This window comes from Lepisosteus oculatus, chromosome 1 (assembly GCF_040954835.1).
Source record: "Lepisosteus oculatus isolate fLepOcu1 chromosome 1, fLepOcu1.hap2, whole genome shotgun sequence".
In the NCBI taxonomy this organism is placed as follows: domain Eukaryota; kingdom Metazoa; phylum Chordata; class Actinopteri; order Semionotiformes; family Lepisosteidae; genus Lepisosteus; species Lepisosteus oculatus.
Window position 1 is genome coordinate 68,864,992 of NC_090696.1, and position 17,087 is coordinate 68,882,078.

The window sequence follows — 17,087 nt, forward strand, 5'->3', positions numbered from 1 at the left end:
ATTGATTGAAGATCTGATTTTCAAAGGAAATGCCATTCCATATTTTCTTGTCAAGAGTCCTAATTACGGTATACATGGAAATGTCATTAACAATGCAGAGCTAAATTAAGAGCAAGCATAATTAACATAATGGTGTAAAAAATCTGACAGGTGTGCTGAGACTACGCAGGGAGATAAGCTGAGTTTGACATGTACTCTTAGGCTTTACATAAATGGATTAATAGGAGCTGTGTGGAAGAGATATTATTGCTCTACACAAATCAACTCTGCCTGTAAACAGTAACCTAACTGTTCTACTGGGTCTTTTTAGAATTGGATCCAAAATCCCCTCCACAATACTGCAGTATCCCTGGAGTCTGATTCAGCATGAGTTCATAACTATTTTATTAAAATAATTATTACAATTATCACCATTTATGTCCTTCCCAGGTAGGTGAAGATGTATGAAGGAGCCCTGCAAAATTATACGATTTGATTATTGCTTACAGGATTTGATTATACAGGACTGGAATGGGACACAGATCTACAGTAGGAGAGTACAGTGTGACTCATCACTTATTCTGTTGCAACACTTAAATATTTCCTTTTTTGTACTCTCTGCGCTGTTCCAGACTACTTTTACAGTGCTCTGCTTTGATGTATCATTAAAGAAGATAGAGTTTGAGGAATAAGAACAGATCAATTTATAGTGATTTGAACAATGGATTATTGTTAGGTCATTCTTTAACAGTGTTCAATAGTTCCTAGTTAGCAGAGCAAAACTAGCCAAGCGCTGTCAGAGCTGGTGCAGTTGGCAACAGTCCTCAGCTTTCTGTGGGACAGCATGATATCTGTGAGAGCTTTCACAGTGTCCTTCTGGTTACTGTGAAGCTCAGCTGTGTTGTAAACTTATGGTATGAAAAGCTTTTCTGCACTTAGGTTATGTCATGAATGCTGTTTTGTGAACATTTAATCTGTTATTTTACCAAAAAGGAGACTTACTGTATGTTCCTCTCTCTTAATCACACATTTTAATTTTCTATTAATTTATTATGTCCTTTCTAGCCAGAAATATTCAAGACTAACAATGTGCTTGACTAAACAGTTCATCACCAGAAATATTGTAAATAAGGTCCATATCAGAAAACTAGTGCAGCGATAAATAAAAAATAAATAAATGTCAAATTTAGTTTGAAACAAACTTTAATCAGGATTGACTGACAGCGGCAGCTATCATCAATAATAAGCCACAAAAATTTGATAACATACCAGCATTAAAATGTAATTATTCAAGGAGCCATGAACTCCAGAGTTCTAAAAAAAAAGGGCAAACTCATTAAAATCTATCATTTGAAAAACGGTAATCTTTGTAGGTGCTGTGTGGTCAATTTATTAAGCACTAAAATAGAATGTGAATTTTACACATGAAATCTCTCCATGTTTATTAGTGGGAGGAATTACACCGTTAAAAATAACACGCAAGTTTGTGGCTCTTGATGTGTGCAATAAGACATTACCTTTGTTTTCTGCCTTTCAAGAGTATGCTGTTAACACTAAGAACCAGTGATTCTAGGTCACGGTTGAAGACTCTGTCCCTATTTCTGTCCAGTAATCCCTTATTTAAGGTTTGTTTTCAGCCTCAAGCTGCCCTGGTGGTGGCGGAGAAGTATGTTTAATACGAACAGCACGAAGCACAGTAATCCAGAGACAGTAATGCCGTGTGTCAGCAGCGCTCAAGGGTTCTAGGGGTTTATTGTGATCAGGCCACACATGGACAGCATGGTTTCAGGCTCCTCATCCCAGGTAAGGTCTGTGTAGGATCACACGGCAAGTGTCCCTGTTTTTTGTTGCCTTGAGGCTGTACTTGCCATAGTCTTTAGTTGTTTTTTGTGTGTGTGTGTGTGGCTTTTCTGTCATTTGAATAGGTGAGGTGAACAAAATCTGGAAAATAAGACTTCTTTTCACTCGAGAAGTGTAACTACACTTGTTTTCCCTCAGGGGAGAAAAAAATGACATGGATGCAGGGTTGACATAATCCAGGAAATATTAAAACGTTTTCTTTAATTTAAGATGATAATTGTTTTCACCTATAAAAAGAACATTAAGGGCTTTTCACCTGTCAGAAAGAAAAACTACCAATGAAAATGACTGGTAATAAAAAGCATTGAGATCCATAGCGTGAACTAAATGTCGTGAGGTGATAAAATGCTACAAATTAATACTGTAAACAATAGCGTTTGTTGTGTTTCTAGGGCCTCATAGTATATTTTGATTAATTTTATGTTTTACAATTAAATTTAAACCTAACATATTCTACCTACTACCCATATTTAGGCTGGTAGTCCCCACCTAGAGGTCAAATATTGGTATTACCAAATGTCATGATTATCAACTGATATTTTAGAATTTATTATTCACATTATGACATCATTTCCAGAATGACCTTAAATAAATGTTACGCTCTTCAACTTGAAATGTCTTCACAGGATATCAGTCACAGAAAGGGTATTAGTAAGACATTAGTAAGACAACTGTTCAAAAAATATTTCTCTTAGACGCCTACAGTAGATTTCCATTTCAGGCATTTGTTAGCACTTTTAAGTGCTGTTTATTAAAATGGGCCATTATTTATAACATGGCAGAAGACATAATATCAGAGTTTACCATGAAAGTAATAAATCAACAGTAACAGTATCTGAGTAACAAATGAAAGGAGGCTGTGCGGTCTGTCTAACTTGTGTGGTTTCTACAAGCTAATTGATCTGGTTCTGCCATTTCTTGATAGCAGCCAGGGTATCAGCTGTGACAACATGGCAAGGTCACTTGCCCCAGACTCTAAACCGCAGCCTAAATGTGTCTGTTTAGTCTCTTGGGCCACAAAATGTGTTATTTTGGAAAGGGTGTATAGACTAGACAATAGACAAGACACTGTATATTGCAGCATTGCTTTTCTATTTCTTTCTCACTTTGTCTAAAAAGTTAAGCGTTTCTAATTGGTATCTTCATCCTCAGTTTTTCCTATTGTATATTTACAGAATTGTGTAAATGGGTGTACATGCTCAGGAGAGTTGGGTTTTATTCATGTGTGAGGGCACAGCCCTACCAGTTTGGAATAGTTCCTGAAATATACTTTGTCCTGACTTCTTAATTGATGATGGTTTTTATGTTTTGTTGTTGTGTTGGGCTCAAAACAAATTTCCCAAGGAGATAACAGTAATATAGTTGAAATTGAATTGATTGATTGAAATCTATCCACATGACAGAATGCTGAGGGTCTGGCCAATACCTGGGAGAGAGGCCTCCACAGGCAATAATTCCATTGGCATTCGAACTGGTACACACACCAGTCAAGACCATCTAGACAGAGCGTGAGTCATCCCTATACCGTTGGAGCTGCAGAGCTTCATCTTAGGTTATGTATGAAAATAATAGCCTAATATACCACAGAAAAATTAATATATTTCTCTCTGATGACGTGCCAGTATTGTCTGTTTGCTAGTATTAGTCACTGTTTGTCCAATAGAAACAAGATTATTACGTTACCCTCATTTAGACAAAAGTATTTGTATGCGTGAAGTCGTTTTGGAAGTATCACAGAGACTGTCATCCATGATGGTTGCACATGTAAGAATTAATCATGAAACATCTAATGCTATGGCTGAAGAAATTGTGTTAAGCACATACACCAATTTTAAAAGTTCAACAACTAGTTTGAAGAGAGCAGTGTAATGTTGCAGCCCTCTCTTTTTAGCGGATTCATTGTAAAAAAAACAATAAAATAAATGTAGACAGATATACTGTACCACCTTGTACCACCTTGTCGTGCGGTAGCTCTGTGGCTAAGGATCTGCACCTGTGGCTGGAAAGTTGCTGGTTCGAATCCTGTGGCCGGCAGAGGAATCCTACTCTGTTGGGCCCCTGAGCAAGACCCTTAACCCCAACTGCTCCAGGGGTGCCGACTAAATTGCTGACCTTGTGCTCTGACCCCAAGCTTCTCTCTCTGTTTGTGTGTCTTGTGGAGAGCAAGTTGGGGTATATGAAAAGAAATTCCTAATACAAGAAATTGTATATGGCCAATAAAGTGATATTATCTTAAAATACTTCGGTTTTTCTAATAAAATAAAAAATCCTGGTTAGGTCTTTATTGTGCTGTTAATGTTATATTTGTTTGTCTTTAGCTGAAAACCATGCTTCACCAAACCCAGAAATATTTTAATCCCCTTCCCACACATAGCGTAAATGCAAGTAGATAAAATTTGACTTAAGTTACCTGCTGAAATGCATAGATAACCCCAGAGCACACTACACACTGCAATAGTTTGTTTTCATATCACCTGATTATTATCTGATAATAACACCTTGCCTGTTGTACAGTATATGTGAATGATATACTGAAATTGGATGAAAATTGGATCTGTAAAAACAGATTCCTATTGGTGTGCCTTTTTTAAATGCTGTTGAACTACATTGCTTTAATCTTAAGAAGTGTAGCCAAGCTCTTCATTGGCTTCAGGGAGAAGGGCTCATTAGGGCAGAACTCCACCCTGTGAAGAATATATTACTTAATGAATCCCAGGAGATCTCCTGCCATAGGCAGGCCCTGTCACCACAGCTTCTACACTGTGAGTTTTATTGCACTGCCTTTGCTAATGGCTCTGTTGCTATGAGACGTGTCACCATGGGGAATCAGTGCATTGAGAGCAATAAATAACACTTCACAAATGGTTAAACCAGACTGCCACACCCGTGCTTGTCTTTATTTTTCTTAGTCTCGCCTTTATTTTAGTAACCGTGTTCAGTTTTGGCTTGTTAAAAAAAAAGGCAACATGTCAACGTGAGTTTTCTTGCCTTGGGGTACTATATACTGTAGATATCCCAGTTCTATCCTTTATGTTCAGAAGTAGAATACCATGTCATTTTTTCTCTGACGTGGTGATGTGTGCGAGACAAATGAGTCTGATGAGTGTAGACAATTTTTTTGCAGCATCTCAGAATGAACTATAGCCTGTCTGGGACTAAATGGGTTTTTGCATGGTATATTTCTATAATGTGCAGTATAAATTGCTGTTTTGCTTGACAACCATGTTGTGTAACACAAACAGCTTTACTGTAAATAGTTTTAGTTGTCCATTGCACAGGCAATTGAAGTCCATATGAATATATGTGTTATAAAATGGACTATAGACGCTTCTCATTTTCTCTCCTATTTTGTCCTGTAGGATAGTTTGATTAGACTTCTGTCAATTTAAAATGTAGGAATGCGTTTCAGTCACTGTACTGTACATATACAGTACCCGCATACACAAACTGGAACCTTATTTAAGTCCCTCTACTGATGGTAACAGAAATGTGACTTCTGTTAACAAAACTGTGTTGGAGCAGCTGCTTCATCTGCACTCAGTGTTTTTACTGGGCAGATGATCCATCTTCTGGTGGAGGCCTCTTCCCCAGATATTGGCCAAATCCAGACTTCAGTTATCAGCAATGGCTCCAAACTGGTATAGCTACACCCTGTTAGAAATGACAGCACACATTCAATATGCAAGTGCAGAGTGTCATGTGTGGGTAGCACAAACAAGTCCAAAATGATGAAATACTGTAGAAACAGTAATAGTTAGACCACAGCCTCAATGCTTTATGTTCCTGAAACATTCTCTTCTTAAATTAATTTCCCACGCGTAACCTCACAGCTGGGAGTAAAAAGGGATTTTTGCTTGGTGTCGAGAAATATACATTATCTGACCTTCTTATCTTATCTCGAGTTGGGGGATACAAGCACTCGTTTCAGAATAAGCGGGTGACCAGATGGTAAAACAGTCTGATCCTTTACACTTTGCTAACTTTCCTCTTCCAGACTCAGAACTGAACATATTTGCAAAATGTTTTCACAGATCTGTTTGTGGAAGTATGAAATTAAGGAAAACTACACTTCAGCCATATCATAACTGCCCGAGTCTTATTTTTACAAAGCTACTGTACAGTAGACTCCTTCTAACAAGGTAGGGTAAAAAATTGTTACCCCAGAGGCGTTTCTTCACCTTTAAGGGGAAAGCCTGACTCAGTTTTGAACAGTGAACTTTTACCTTCGATTTCCTTAAGTAATCCTCACATTTTTATTATATTTTAATAAACCGCTCTTCCTTTTTTATCTCTTTGCAAGAAATGCACTATACAACCAGTGGAAGAAGACACCGTAACCTTCATGACATGTCATGGTGTAAGCCTTGGAAGATTGTATTACTGTACTGTAGAGTAGTGACTTGAAATCGTGTTGTGAATTACAGTATAATGGTTAGTAGGTTTACTGTATGCATAAGTCCAGAGGAATCAGATCATTCTTCAATAAACCCTTTTAATTTATCAAGAAAAAGAAATAGTTTACAAGCTTCGCCTCTGGGGTAACAATTTTTGACCCTACCTTGTTAGAAGGAGTCTACTGTACAGTAGCTTTGTAAAAATAAGACTCGGGCAGTTATGATATGGCTGAAGTGTAGTTTTCCTTAATTTCATACTTCCACAAACAGATCTGTGAAAACATTTTGCAAATATGTTCAGTTCTGAGTCTGGAAGAGGAAAGTTAGCAAAGTGTAAAGGATCAGCTCTATGAGGCATAACGGCACTTTTTTTTTAACCAAGCTGTGCCTTTTAACTTTATATAATGTAATAATGTTTCTTTATTAGCCCTATACAATTTCTTGCATTAGGAATTTGTCTTTTTGCATACCCCAGCTTTTCTCCATGGAGACACAGACACACAGACAAGGAGAAGCTTGGGGTCAGAGCACAGGGTCTGCCATTGTACGGTGCCCCTGGAGCAGTTTGGGTTAAGGGCCTTGCTCAGGGGCCCAACGGAGTAGGATTCCTCTGCCAGCCGCAGGATTTGAACCGGCAACCTTCTGGTCACAGGCGCAGATCCTTAGCCACAGAGCCACCGCTCCGCCCACTTTAGAGACTGATGCAGTTCGGGTGGAGTGGATCACGACATAAAAATGCCGCGGAAGTGGATTCCCGCATTTACTGTACTCTCTCTTCTACGCAGCCTGCGAATTTGATCCGCAAAGTGATCACTAAAGATCTAGCGCAAATAAGCGAATATTGAGGTTTTATTGTGACATGGTTTGGTCTGCCATCCCAGTACTGACTCGAGCTCATTTACAGCAGCTTCTGAAATACATGCTACATGGTGGTAACAGTGCCATATGTATCAAGTAATTAATGAATAAATATACTGTATAAACAGCATAAACAGACACTAAAGTATGTGCAAGTATGTATATATACTGTTGGACTAATCATGTGCAGCCTTCCAAATTAGAGTTTTAACCCTTTAATGTATCCGTGCATCACAGGTTATGCTTTGGTTATTCAGCTTTCTTAAGCAAAGCGTTGGATGTTATTGAATGCTTGTATGTGATTCATTGTTGACCAAAAAAAAAAAAAAGAAATGTTAAATAAAAGAACATCGTGGTCCCCGAACGTATCACTTCTAACGCGTCTCGTAGAAAAAAAAAATAAGAAAAATGTATACGAAAGAGAATTAGACAAATCTTGCGAACGGGAGTGAGTACACTTAATTTACGTTCTCGTCAGTTATTACCGTGCTGTAAATGCTTTATTATAGGTACAGTGGCGCTGCATTTATAATAGTATTAAAAACACAATGTAAAAAAATAATGAAAATGATCTGTAAGAATGAACTCTAATGCAGGGTAAGCAACAGGGTAGCAGTTGTCTAATGTTTTCATTTGCACATGCAATGACCTGGATTTTGCAATGCTTTTTTAGTTTCTATTCCTCATGTTCATTAAAAAAAAAACTTACTACCAATAATTACAATTTCTGAAGTAGGTAACGGTTATGACAAAAAAAAATACTGCGGAAAGATACAGTGTTGCTTGCCACTGAACCATACCTGGTTTTTCCCATAACGTATTAAGTTACAGTACTTATTCGCGAACTTATTTCCGCCATTCGCGCAGACCTCAGGGGAAACGTACCCTGAGGTTAGTTTTTATTAGCGAATTTCATTAATTTATTTGCTTTGGCAATACTAATTGTACCCATCGGTCATGCTAATAAAGCACCTTGAATTAAATTGAATTGAATACTGAGGTTGTAGTACTGCTGACTGCTGTAGTACTGCTGACAGTGTCGCTGGTGAACCAGTAGGTGGCACTGCTCTCTCTGGAATTTTCAACCAGCATTACTGCGTGGTGACGGGGGATACTGTAATTGGAGGTCCCATCTGAGGTCTTGATATGCCTCTTGTAATTGGTTGATGGGGAGTGTTGAAAACCCTTGACCTTTAAAGCTAAAAATTCATAATTAAAGGGAATTAAATACGAAAAAAAACTATCTAAATTATACTATAAACATTTGTTTGGATACCTAATTTATTGCACAGATTTATGTCCTGTCAGAAAGTATATACAGTGCTTAGTTCCACCTGCCTGACCACCACAGATCTCTGTATTGCTGCTTTTAATGACAGCCTTAGCTTTCAGTCTTTGCTGCAGTTCCTTCTCACATTGTGAAGGAATCTCCCTTAGTCATTATCATAAAATCCGACTGGCAGTGCTCATTTGATGAAGTATGGCGTTCTTAAGTGCCACTTCACAGAAGGAAATGAAAGAAAATAGGAAAAAAATATTCTGCACTGAGCTAAATGAAAAATCCAGATGTATCTGAATCTTGCAAAAGATGAGCATAGGCCCTTTGGATTAAGGCCGACGTACAGTTATGCTTTTATTCTAGAAAATAATTGCATCTACTTCTCTTGCAAGTTTTATGTTGTGGTGATATGATTAAATTACAGTGTAGCTCTTTGCAAAATGGAAAGCCATCTGGACGTGCTGTTAGCCTGGATTTGAGGATTAAACAGGGCAGATTTACGAGCAGATCCTCTGTTATGCTGTGTGTGACAATGAGGTTGGTTCAAAAAATCGCACTCGTCAATCAAGTATGCTGTAGAGTTGGACAAGAGGCTGCTGCAGAACATCTGAAAAATCTCATCTAATATTCTCTAGTCGAAGATGGATGGTTTGTTGAAATTCCACATCTTTTCTCTACACTGCATTTAGTCGACTAGTTGTTTAAAAGAGTCACTAGATCATCAAAACTGAGGAGCTCTTTTCTCAAAAAATTCAGAAATGTTGTTGAGGACAGTATTATGACTTTGCTTGCGATGAACACATGCAGAGCAAATATGTCTTTGACATGGGGAAGTGTGGTTATCAGTTTAAATACTGTAACACAGTATACTAACCAGAAAATATCTGGTGCGAACTAACAACATTACAGCACTGGGTATTCTTCGCTTCAGACACCGTCATGGACATGTAAAGGATTTATGTTCTGGGTACTTTGAGTAAAGTGATAATTGGTTTTATTAACATATTTGGAAACAAAAGAATCAGCTAGTTTGGGATAAAACTAATCTTCTTTCTTTATATCTTAAGTCAGGTTTTTTTAAATGTTCTGTGAAAACTGTTTTGAGTTTATCATATCAATAGTGCTTTTGTATCTACAGTGTAGGTTAAGCTGGGAGAAGACCTTCTTTTGGGAGCCTAGAGTCTGACATCCACACAGCAGGATCAAGCCAATAGCACTAAGGTCTCTGATACTGGTGTGTCTGTTTTCCCAGCTGATATGTGAAATTTCCTGCACATAGCACTAGTAATACGATTCCAGTCCTATTAAAAATTCCCTGCAGGTTATTCATGTTTCAGACCCATCCAGGGTAAGGTTTAAATGATGACTACGCAGTATATCACTTTAGTTTCAGTTGCAATGCACATACCAACTTCCCTAGGCTGCCAGTTTCTGCACATACATACTGTATTTCAGGCAATTTCAGACTTCTGTGAATAATAACTCTCCCGGTATGGATTTACTGTACTTTAAATTCTCAAGACATTGTTAACCCGAATTACTGGCACTGGGCCATGTGCATCTGGAGCTTGTTGGTGGGCGAATTTGCTCTTCTAAATGTTAATTGTAACTCTCAGCAAATATTTTGACAATTGTTTGGAGATTCCTTTAAATTAACTTCAGGCACATTCTGCGGCTTCATCGCTGTACTGTTCTGTGAACACTGAAGTTGTTGTGCTTTTTGTTTTCTACCGTCTATGATTAAATAACTTGCTATCCATTAACTAAGTCATCTGCACTCCTTCAGGGAGCTTGTCTGTTATAAAACAGACCGTGTCACTCAGAAATGTTGAAAATGCAGTTGGAGCAACGACATACCCTTGTTTATGAACTTGAATTTGAATACAAAAAATTGTGTTTTCTAATTGTGTTTTACTAAATCAGCATTTAATTACAGGTCACATTGACCTGCACTGTAGCCATATTATATTGTTACTTTAAGAAAAATTGCCACCTCACAAATCGAATATATACGGTATAAAGTTGTTTTTGATATTTAAATTTTACATTGATAACAAAAGTTGTTAGCTCAAGTGTAAGGATATGTTTAAAAATTCAGACTACAGGTCCTTTTTTGTCTCTTTCTACCAGTTAGATGAGTTTCTTGTTCTATTTCTACTCAAGAAATTTGCCACTGATACTGACATTCTGAAATATGCTGACTGGAGGATGAATATTGTTATTTCAGCAGTTGGGCTTTCATTTAATTATGTGAGTGTCACTGGTGTCTGGGGGCTGCTCCTGTGATTGGTGTTCTTTATACGAATCGTCCCAGTCTGTCTTCATAGATAAGATAAAAATATTTCACTGAAAAATAGAGCAAACTGATTTTAGATGATTCAGTCAGACAGCGTTTTTGGCATGATTTCACCTAAGATCAGTAATGATACTTTTTTTTGCCTAACTTACTTTACCAGCTGTCTCACCTGAAGTAACCTGCACCACACAGTAATGTACATTTTTAATTTTATTGCTGTTTTACCTGTCAGTTCTATCAAGACTACGTCATCCAGAACGGATATTCATACTACTTACTCAACAAAAAAATGGTTGCAATTTTGTCGTTATTGAATTTGTTGAGAAACATACTTATCATTTTAATAATGTTCTTATTGTTAAAGGCCATGAAGCTATGTGAATGTATCCCAGGTAATTGAGACTGATTTCAGCTTAAATCAATGCTTGGGGGCAGGTTCAGGACAAATTAGACTGTAATCAACAGTGATTTGTCTGTACTACATTACTGTACCTCAGAGTTACAGTGGAGGCTATCAGAAATATGATCTAAATATAACATTTGCTGGAGTAACACTGGCCACAGAATTAAATAATTAATTGGATGAGTGTCTGAGTGAATGTCCTCTATCTCCTTCTACACAAGTACAGAAAGGGCCTGAGGGTACAAAGGGGTACAGTATGTGGAGGTGGATGAAATCTAGACCTTTGTCTTAGCGCCTTGTTGGCAGACCTGGCTTGTCAGGAAGCACTGAAATTGTTGAGTAATGTCGGAACTGCAGCACACTGGGCACATTAAGAAGTATTGGTAGCTTTTCAGAATTCATGACAACCGGAATGGCTCCACACTCTTGATAAGTCCCTATCAGTCAGGCAGGCTTGTACTGTACCTCCAGATCATAGGAAAGTCCATAAAGATAGGAACCCAGTTGGGCCATTCCGCTTGCCTGGTAAGGAAGGAGCCCAGAGTTTGGGCCTCACCCCCTTGGCTCTGAAGTCTCTTCCAGATGCACAATGCATGGGAGCATTTCCTGTTCTCCTTCCTAAATGAATTCAATTTTACTTTCCAGTTGTGAATCCAGGTCCTTGATTCAAACAGGATTTCTAATTTAGTCCCCTTGTTGACCCTATTTGTGTATACAATGGAATATATTTATGTATATTGTAAATATTTGTAATATATTTGTATTATTTGTATACTTATATACAGTATATATGTATATATGTAGTTCAAGTAGGTAGCTGCGTCAGCATGCGTAGGCTTCAAAGGAACAAGTAACTGTTTATTCCATGCTGAAAAGAATAGGAAAGAAACACAATTTTTCAGTTGAAATGTGTTTTTTTGTGCCACCCAAAGAAAGCTCCACAGCAGAAACGTTGTGTTTTTTTACTTCTCTTTTCAGCATGGAATAAACCTTTACATGTTAATTTAATATACAGCACTTGGGTACAATCCCCACACAGTCTCCTTTATTCACGACTGTATATGAAAAGTTCCTTTACCTTGTCTGTATATGAAAATTCATACGAGATCAGCAGTTATTTTAGTGGCTCTTTTTTTATTCATTCTTAGACTGTAATGTTATCTTTGTAGTACTGTGATCAAAACTGGACTCTGTATTTTCTATGCTATCTTCACTTGTTGCCAGCAGTTCTGCATTCAGCATTTGAGCCTTTTCTCATTTCTCTGATGGCAGGGTTGGATTCTAGAGTGACAGAATCAGAAAGTTTAAACTCTTTGTTGAACTTTACCCTTAACATGCATATGAAGAACAGGTGTGCATGTTGGTATAGAAACAGAAGAAATAGTGTACACATTAATAATACTGTGCAGCCCTATAAAAGAGGGACATTAATGAGTCCAAGATCATGCAGCCAGATGTAATGAAAGGTTGGAGGTTAAAATTGGAGATTAATTTCAGAAAGCCGTTTGAGCCATAGCAGAGTGCGATTGTACTAAAAAAAGCACGCTTTCCAATTAATTCCACAACAGTTCCACTCTAAACACGATGAACGTAACAGGGATGGAAATCTTCATCACAACATATTAGTTTATCTTTTTTTCTAGACCAGTGGTAGACAACCTTTGTACATTTATTTTCCCTGCAGCCAACAGAAAAACCTACCTACTATCACACCAAGAAGCGCTACTTTGTTTTCAGTCCTACCATCCACAGTGATGAAAACAAAAGTACTGTATGGGAATGGTAGGCAGCAAAAACAGACCTGTTACAGCAGGCTTACATACAGTATTTAAATCAGTATTTTTGACGTTTTACAATTAGAAATCGTTTGTCCATTTTTTGGATGCTTTTCAGTTACGGATTAGTTTATAGCAGTGTGGACCCTATGCAGAAACCTGAATGAAAGCTGGGGACATGGTCGAGTGGTCAAGCACAGGTCCATAAGCCATAGGTTGTCTAGCCAAACACAGGGAGAAACACCGTGTGGAAGTCGAGAGTCCAAACCAGAACAAACAGTAGAAAGCCAAAACCAAAACCAGGAGACAAACCAGGGTCAGGAAGCCAATTTTCTAGTAGTGAGATGCAGGAAAATCTTGGAGGAGTGCCTCTTACCAGGGTATACCCAATACTGAGCAGGGAGATGTGTGTAACCCAGCCTTGAATAGGATGAGGTTAATTGACTAATTAGGAACAGCACTGGAATGCGAGGTGGAACGATGACTCCTCCGGGGGCGTGACGTAACATTTTCCGTCAGTTTTAACTTTTTAAAATAATTTTTCGGGTGCTTCATGTCTTCTCTATTAGAGGTATAATTGATATTGTTTTAACAAAATCGACAATGTACAGAAGCAGTCCAACTTGGAAACTCAGCACAAACAGAGCTCTGATAACCCTGAAAAACTTTGTTTGCAAGTGTGTCAATGTTCCTCAGTCACATCATTTTTTTAAATACAAATTTACTGTACTAATTTGTCTCACTCATAGTGTACTTCACTCTCTCAATTAGTTCTTCTGGTTTTAACCTCTTCAGCGTAGATGCTACATTTTTAGGTTGCACTTACAGTTATTATCCATGACATCCAATTGTTCCTGAAGAGTGACCTGGAAGTCGTTTTCATGTTTATACTGAAAAGACATTTATGAAAGGTGCCGAGTTCCTGTCTGGCTTTATTGATGACTTCTGTTACTTTAGCATCTTTATATTTCTTACAGTCATACTTTTGGTAAAAATGTCCAGTTTCTTGTAAAGCAGTCATAATTATAATTGCAACAACAACAACAACAACAACAACAACAACAACAACAACAACAACAACAACAACAACAACAATATTGGCTTTTATTGCAAACTGGGTCACAGTATTACATTATACTGTATGTATATATTACTATCATTTTTTTGTCAATTCTTAATATTAATGGACTGAAAAAAACACACCAAAATTGGACAAAAAAAATCATATTTTGTGTAAGAATGAATGAGAACCACCTGAAACCCATAAACGTTTCTCATTCTGTACAATTCAACGTGTTACAGAATACACATCAGTGTCAGGTTGACTTGTCTTCTGTGAAACTCATAACTTGGCTCTATATACAGTACATTAATATTTTCCACCCTTTCTAAAGGAATGTGTGGGTGGGTGCGTTCTGTTTTGGCCCAGTACCCTGACATGCAGGAAGGACCCACTGTGCCTTCTGTTATTTACCTGCTCAATTTTGTGTTTCCACTTTCAAAAATAAGAGTACTCTGAGATTTGGTTGTAGTAGGAAAAGGGCGTTCTGTGACTGAACTGTGTACATGACTTCTACAGAACCTAGACATTACATCTACTTGATTAACCGAAATTTGAATGATTTACTAGGGACAGTGTCAAGCAATGCCATTGATGAAGCTAGGTTAATGATGATGAAGAACATAAATGGCCTTCTTTTACATTTTCAGAGAAAGATATATGATTGCAAGGTGGACTTTGAAGTCCAATTTTATCCAAATTCTTGATCCAATAGGGGTGTAGCACCATGCATCCATCCATCAATTTTGTAACAGCTTTTTCCAATACAGAGTCACGGGTGAGCCAGAGCCTATCCCGGCAAAGCACTGTATGCAAAAGAAATTACTGTGTAAAAAGAGTTGTTCATATACAGTACAGTACTTTTTATTACATCTGAAGTACGTCATTCATTCTTATAATACTAAAAATGTAATCTGGGAGGTCTCTGTAATGTAATTTAACCTTTAAATGTTTTGAACCACAAATTTACCGTCTGTATCCCCAAGAGTTTTTAACTAACTGGGGCATCATTTGTTTTAAGGAAGACAATTGCGTTATTTTTATACACGATTCTGATACAGTGTATATTTTCAAAATATAGATATTTATAATGTGTAGAATTAAAATTGAAGCCAGCTGTGTACCTTATCACATGGCCTTTTTCAGATCGACTTCAAAAAACGTGGCTTTCCTGTATGTGCTTTAGAATACGGATTTGCTGTAGGGGATTAAGAGTGCTTAGCAGGGAAGCCTGCATTACGGTAGTGGGTTTAAAATCACTGGGATTACTAATGCTCTCTGCTTGTTGTTTTTCTTTCTCCTGATATGGGAGCTCTGCATTATTGATAGTGGCTCCGGCTAGCAGACAGTTGATTTATTGGAAAGCGCAGAAGCCGTCAGTCTGCAGGAGCTGCAGTCCTTGTGTTCTCCTCATCCTTCTCTAAATGCAAATGTTACAAAATAGCAGCTAGTGTCAGCAGCTCAGCACATAATGGGTGCCAGTTTGTAGCAGGTACAGCTGGGATTTTCTGGCAGGCACAGACACAATATGCCCAGCATGCCTTTCAGTTTACTAGCGTTTGCTTGGTGCAGAAACCTCTTGATGCACAATCCCATGCAGCATGATGCTGGGAAAAATACCCGAGCACCTACGCGCAGGAGGATAGGAAATGTTACAGGCCTCGTGATTTATAGTTTGATTACGCGCTGCTGATGAAATATTAGCGTGTGTGCTGGAAGTGGGTCGTGCGGTATTATTTCTTTGCCATTTTTGTGGAAGGAAAAAAAAAACTGTCATGTGTTCTGGCAGAGAAAGCAGCAGCAGCAGCAACAGCGAGTCATTAAGTCAGACTGCACCATTTTCTCCTGGTTCGCCTTGTGCTGAGGTGCAGCTGGAGAGCTGTAAGGCGCTTACTGTCCTCCCCCGCTCCCCCCTGTCTTTTCTGTGCGTGTGGCTCCTTCCTTGATTTAGTCAGAGGACACAGGCTTGCTCTGGGTCCCAAAAGGCCTTTTTTTTTGCTATTACTGGATTTAGGGGGATGTATGTTTTTTTTTTTTCTCTGACGATGGCTATCTGCTTAACCTAAAGCTTTCGCCTTCAGCATCTGATGTCTCTGCAGTTCTGGGGAGAATCCGCCAGCTCTCTGCTTACCTTCATTCACGGGCGTTAAAGAACCACCCCCCACCCACCCCCCCTTCACACACACACACTCTTCTACTAAAATACTCTCTCACACTTCTGTTGCATCATTAAATGGAGATGGAAGCTTCTTCTGGAAGAGACCTGCTCAGCTGAGCCTGTAACAGAAAGTGCCGATGCCTCTTTGAAACGGTTAGAATCCTGGCTCGCAGCCTGCGCCCTTGGCAGAAGTCACCTGGATTTTATTGACCCTCCTGCGAAGTGATCACTGGGAGCTGGTGGTTCCTTGCTGTCAGACCATGGCTCACGCTGCTGCTCACATTAAAAAGGCCAGGGAGCTCGATCAAGCCCCTGATTTGAAGGAGCTTGAAAAAGCCAAGGAAAGGAGAAGGCGCTCCCGGGAAAGAGCCGAACGTAAACGCAAGGTATGAAAATTCCCCCCCCCACCACCCCCATCCTTTCCACTGCCACCACCAGCCACTAACCACCACTGCCGGTGCTTTTCCGGGAGAGCAGATATCCATCGCGGCTTATCATTCAGTGCATCATCTGTCTTTTCATCATTGCCTCTCACTCCCTGCATTGTGGCTTCTGTGCCACCCCCTGCTTCAGCCTGTGTGCTCAAAGAGCCGAATGGAGCCACACAAAGATGGCCACTGGTCCCAGAGCATCTTGTCCTCTAACTCAGGCGTTTTTTCATCCAAGGTCCTTTAAAATAAATTCAGACAAACGATCTTTTCTCGTACCCTCATTCTGTGAAACGGCATCTCTCAGGATTTTTTTTTAATTAACTGTTGCATTATCTCTGCGAGGAGTTGCAGCAGGATTTACTGTACAGTGCAATATCTGCAGTGCATTAATACTAAATATCTTTCACTTCACAGTGAACAAATTCTCCTCGCTCGGCACCACAGCAGCTCACAGATTAGGCTGAAATTTTAACAGTTGCCGTTTACAGGCAGATTCTGAAAGGTTCAGAATATTTTGAACAGGTGTAACACGGAAAAGATGTGAATGAAAGAAGATGAAGACAAACATCACATTTGTTGTTGCGAGCTGTTCAA